The sequence below is a fragment of the Nothoprocta perdicaria genome, unplaced genomic scaffold (genome assembly GCF_003342845.1).
Source record: "Nothoprocta perdicaria isolate Ctin4 unplaced genomic scaffold, notPer1 scaffold_128, whole genome shotgun sequence".
In the NCBI taxonomy this organism is placed as follows: Eukaryota; Metazoa; Chordata; class Aves; order Tinamiformes; family Tinamidae; genus Nothoprocta; species Nothoprocta perdicaria.
This window is the reverse complement of record NW_020454405.1, coordinates 328374-334769: the sequence shown is the minus strand read 5'-3', so window position 1 is coordinate 334769 and position 6396 is coordinate 328374.

The window sequence follows — 6396 nt, the reverse complement described above, 5'->3', positions numbered from 1 at the left end:
CGCTGACTGCTTTCTGCATGTTCATTATTTCTCTTGCTCTGTTTCAACATAAAGAGAAGAAAAATTTCAGAGCAAATTTCAGAGAGGTCTGCAAAAYACCTGGGCCTGCTATCTAACACTGTGATGAATACAGAACTATAACAGATTTTAAGAACATTAAAGGTAAATGGATCACCAAGTGGAATTTGCTATGTGGATATAATAATTAGGTTGCAGTCCTGTCTGACAGCACTGGCCTTCAGTTGTCGTAATGAAATGCTTATTCCACATGATTGGTTTTTGGTTTCAATGGATTAGTATTTGGTGACAATGAAAGTGTCACAGAGATTTTCTAGATAATAGTATTTAAGCAGACATTTTAAAGAAGATCACTCTGTTAGCTTCTAGGAATACTGTCTCTARTAAGACAAGATTTCTTCTCTTGTCAAGCCATGAGTCCAAGGATTAACACACAAAATATCTAAAAGAATGCCTACTTGTAGATGCTTCATGACCATATAGGAACTATCCACTTCTCCACGCTCTCTGTTCAACCAGTCCTTCCTACAAGATGGCCCAGCTCCTCATCCCATCAAAACTGTAGGAAGAATGCTTCAGAGGCTGTCCTATTCTTTTTCCTCCAAGTCTTCCACTTCTCTTGCTAGTGCCATCAAATTTACATTAAAAAGGAAAGTCTCAAGTCTTCATGGCACAATACTCCTCCATAGTGAAGGAGCAGCAAGAGGACTGTAAATTGCCACCATCTGACTAGCTCTGTTTTGCTTTTCTTCCTGTGTTTTCACTACTGTCATTACATGATCCTGCTTCTGCTTGGCCAAATCTACATACTATTGGCTCTTACTGTTTCTTTTTTGTTTAACTTTGCTGTCATTTCAAGTCCTCTTTCATTAATTCTTTCCCACAGTCCGTGCTATAGGATGTTATCTGCCCCTGGGCAAGGAGGACAGTCTTTTTTCTTCCCCTTGATACACCAATTTTCTGAACTAAGCCCTATCTATTGTTTTAAACAATTGATCCTTGGGCAAAAGTGGGAAAACAGAGTAATCCCTCATTTAAATGATCAATGGAAGGGAATGACCAGGAGAAAACGTTGATCACTGCTGCAGCCCTAATCATCCAAAGTGTTAGCAGTTTGGAGACGGGAGGAGGGGAAGAGATTTACAGCAGTAGGAACTCCCAGGGAAGGAGGTCGGTAAGGAATGACTCCCATATGGAATTGGAATGCTTTGTACACCGTGACTTCGCAATTAAATTTACAAGGTGTTGCTAAGTAGCAGTACCCCTGTAAACTCAGCAAACGTTGGAAATGCTGTTGCCAAACTAGGGACTTTTTTATTGCTTCTCACATTTCAATGGGGAAAAAGTCATTAGCAGAAGGCTGTTCTTTGTACAGACTTCCCTTTTAGGGGAAGGGGGAGTGGAGGGTGCAGGATGGCGCATCAGCAAAGGCAGGATTTGCAACARGGAAAAATAAGGAAGAAAATAACTATTTTGATCTAAATTGGAAAGTGCTTGTCTAAAATGGCTAGACACTTATCTGCTTACACACAAATATATGTGTATGTATTCATATATATATTTATATACACACACATAAARACATATATGCATATATGTATACACATCTACCCTTGGAACAAAAACTGCCTTTTAAATTCTTCTCAGTCAAGTTTCGCTGACAAACTTGCTTGACAGGCATCAGGGACCTGAAGCAGGCTTCAAGGGAAAAAGTAGCCATCACTCATGCTTCATTGGATTTCTATGACAGAATGATCAAATTCTGTAGAACCTGGCATAAGCACATCATTATCAAGCCCTGCTTTAGCATTTCTTAACTGATCACGGAGGCTGAGGTCCTTGGTGACTCCTGTTTTCTGGCACTGTTTGTAGTTATTTGACCTTTTCTCAGTGGATAATCCACACAAAAAGCCCTAATTACTTCCCCAGCTTTGAGCGGTCCAGCACTGTGAATAATCAATGACACTGATTTAGGTATTGCACAATCAGATGCTTATGGTGTTTAAAGAACATTTTTCCATTGACCTGCCACAGCCGTAGGACAATACCAAGCACCAAAGTTGCTGTTGTAATCACAAGCTGACCAAGTGACCTTGGGGGTCTGAAGTTGATTATTATGGCCTTTATTTAGACAGATACAACACATTTTTAATGAYTTCCTTATTTTTATTTTCTTAAAACAGCACTTAGTCAGAATGCATCTAGCAAGATGTTGATATACAGAGAAATATCAGACCAAGATTTATCTRCAGACCTAGCTGATCATTCTTAGTATCACCTTAATTTTTATTTTGGATGTTTTAAAATAGAGTGCTGGGGTGGTTTTTGTTTCCAAATTTTATTTTAAATTCATGTTTTAAAAATAGCATAATTGTGCACTTAAATGTCTACTTTTTTCAAAGATGTTCAAGAAAGAAATCAAGAAAGGAGAAAAGGAAAAYAGAAATTACCTAGATTTTGTTATAGATTGAATGTTCTGAAAAAAGAAACAAATAAGGATTCCTAGAAATTAATGTCTTACACTGTGTTCCTTCCACCCATTCATACATTATGAATGTATTATTTCACTATTATTATTTACTAATATGATTAAATAATAATATGACTATTATTATTTACTACCTACTCAATAATTTCAACTTGAAAAAATAAAGGAGAGAGAGCAGTCCCATTTTTGTCCTAGTTTGGTTTGGAATGAAAGATTTCCTTTTTTTTTTTTTTTCTTTAAAGAATCTATTTCCACAGACAAAGTTTATGACAGAATAACTAGCCATTTGGAAATGACTTTATATCACACAATTCTTCCACTAAGCAGATAGAAAATAAAGTGTCAGTGAAGATATGCATGAATAGAGAGGAAAGAGCATCCTCCTCCAGCAGAAATTTCAGCAGTCCCAGAAAGATCTTTCCTCACACAAGTTTTTATTGAAACGAAACCTGTTTGATCTATTGAGAGGAGTATATGACAGCGAAAGATGCGGAGGGTTATGTAGCTGAGATTTTTTCAATAATCAACATGTTTCACCAGAGAAATGCCAAGCAATTAGGAGGGCACCCTGGCAAAGGGGGCACAGCACGCGTACCGCAGAGTTTGCTGAAGGGCTGTGGATCACTCCACCATATTCCCGCTCCYGAGGCACAGAGGAAGCCCTTTGTCCTTGCATGGCAGCCTCCAAAGTAGTATAGGAAGAAACAATTTTATTGTGGTGTTTCTTCTGCTTTCGCATTTCCTGACAGGGGATGAGTGGGAAGATAAACAGCAGCATCTAACAGAGGTGGAAGAAAGTTTATCGAACGAGAAGCTACATTTGTCTCCTGTGTAGGAAAGCCTGTCTCTGGCCAATTTCCTCCTATTTGGGGATGCTACTACAGTTCAGTTCTCCCTCCAATGAAATCTTTTCCTAAGACGCCTACTTATTTTTTCATCCATCCTGATCAAGTCTAAGCAATGACATTTGAAGGAACGGTTGGGGAAGTGCTTATGATAGGAAGTTTATATAGTGAAAGCATCATGAAGATACAGCCAGCTTAGAGCCCGTCCTGGTAGATGCTGGACAAGCAACATAAATCACAYGCATTGCACCGAAGCACTGGGGCTGTTTGCCTGCCCATGTACATTACTGGGTGACTCAGAGGCAGATCATTATGGAAGAGGAATTGAATTACAGACTCTATGTGCTATCTGGGAGCTTTCCCMTCACTCAACAGATGAACAGAAAAGAAAATGCTCACCACAGAAAGATAAAATCATAACACTAATTCTGGTAGGGYTAACACTACTGCTGGTAGAGCAAGTGAAGTAAAGGTAGGCATTGACCTTGCAGTAAGCTAGTGAGGCAGGTGAAGTGAAGTTCTTCAGGCAATTTTCCTCTGCTCTGCTCCATTCCCATCCTTCTCGAGCACGTCATGGTGTCTTTACATTAGCAAAGTCCTGTTGCATGTATTTGTGCAATCAGGGACTACACAATTTAATGAGAGATTGCAGGATGGCAGGAACAGAATGACATGATTTATAAGGAGGAAAATACTGGAAAGGAATCTTGGAAGGTGTGCTGAGTAACTCAGCGTTCAGGATTTATACCACTCCTGGTGTTTTCAGCTTGCCTGCCTGAGTTTTTGAGGCAAATAATCAAACTTTCCACTAATCTTTGCAAGTTTGATTTGATAATATTTTTAGAACAAGCTAGCTTTGAACACTGTTTACAGTGAATTAGACACAAACATGCTAAGTATGTGTCAAGTTGTTTCATAAATCTTTTCTACAAGAGGAATATTTAGGCTTAATAAATGCTTTGTTTCTAGGGTTCCACAAACTGCTGTTTTTTTCTTTGAAGAGACTTCTTGCTTTGTAAGAAGTCAACACACCAATTTYAAACTGATTGTGTTTCATCTGAAGAAAAATAGCCTTTCTACTGAAAATAATTCTCAGGTATTTATTGATCTGGGCTGAAACTATGTGCAGCAATACAAACTTTTTTTCCTAACAATTGACAGATTCTGTGTGTTGTCAGTGTGCTGAGATGCTGATAGTCTTTAGTTCACCTCTCATTTATTATGATGCCCCTTCATAAGGCGGTCCCATGGACCAAAGCCAATTGTGTTCAAAATTCCCCTGAAAAGTACATCTTTATGTAAGCGCTGAGCTGCACTTACATTTCAGTAGTTGCTGAAGACTGAGCATTTAAAGCAGCCTGTTCATTTCTTCTCTTAGCAGTGATTCTATTCTTTGTAACATATGGTTATRTTTACATGCTCAGTTGAGAGAGCTTTCAGGTCTAATGATGTTTTCAGTATCAGAAAAGGAGTGATTTTCTAGTGAAACAACAGGTCTCAGCTTAACATGATCTTGGAATGGCATGGTTTCAATGAGGAAATGGCATTGTTTCTACAGTGCAACTTCTACTGCTTCAAATCTGTTATTTTAATAAACTACTTAGTATAGTTTTGCAAATAAGCAATGATTACAGTTGTTGGGGTTGATTAAATAAATATTTTCCTTGTTAATATATGGACAGATCATCTTTCTTCTGTGCTGGATTCCCTACTTTACAACCAAGCTGAGCAGAAACTTAATTGAAATAAATAATCCTCCTCCCTGTGTCCTGATTGTTCTTCTCAGTTCTAAATCAGATAAAAATGTGAATGAGGTGTTTAGCCTTATTTCCCCCAAGATCAGATATTCTTGAGTACTTTAATTTTTCATGTCTGCCAATTGTGGGTAACCCACTGTTTCAGGTAATTTCCTTGAGATAAAAGAAAAATTGCTGCTTGCAAGTTGCTTTCTGGATGCTGACTTGATCATCAGAGTAGCTGAATACTGGATGTTGGTTCAGTGGACTTCTTGGGAAGGATTTTTCAGAAGGTCTACAAATCAAACAAAACCTTAATAATTGGAAGAAAAAAAAAGAATAAAAAACACTTGCCAAGCCATGAGTGGTCTTCACTGTGTAACTTTACTATTTAGAAAATGATATCTAAATAGCAGGCACTTCACTATCACATTCAATGTTAGTGCTCAAGAGATATAGTCACAGGGTGTTTACATAGTGGTTCAAACAGTGATAAGACTGTTGATTCTTCTAAAAACTATCTTGTTAAGTAGTAACACACATGAATAAAGGACTTCCAATTTATTGATTAKAGTGAAATATATGATTCATAATGGAAATACAAATACAGTGGCACATTGCTGGAGTTCATTTGGGGTCAAATCTGAATTCTTGCACAGATCAGTGGGAGCTTATAGGTTAGATTATAGCTTTTCATTCTAGGGTTACCATGATAATTCTTYAGAATGATAAGATAAAATTAAAAGATGCTGTTTTGACTTTTCAAGCTGTGGCATAATTAAAATAAGCTTAGGGATCCTGTCCTGCAGGGGCAGGAGAGGTTTATGCTTGTGTTCAGTGACAACATCTGATGAAAGAACTAGCTTTGTTATTTTAAACCAAGGGCATGGGGAAATCRTTCTTATGCCTCTTTCCCTTTGCACTCCGTGTCTTCTGCTTTGTTCTGCTGTAGGTCTTGATGGAGAAGAGCTCATGTCTTATGTCGTGTGAYGCATCTATGGCTGCTGAAACAAACCATAAAAACCTTGTCTCCATTTTATGTCTATTTTACATTTTTACAAAATATTTTTGAATCTTTCATAAAATAAATGCTTAAAAATACATGCTTCCTAAATGCAAGATTAGGAAATATATTCTTCCTAAATATAATATCCTTATTTTTCTCCTGAACATGCAATTCATTGTATCATCTGATCGGACTGAAATTTGCAGAGCTACTTATAAAGTTATTTTGATACATTAGGTCTATTTTTTATTGCATTGTAGAATAGAAAATGTGTTTATGGCTTTGTCCTATGAATATTTTCAC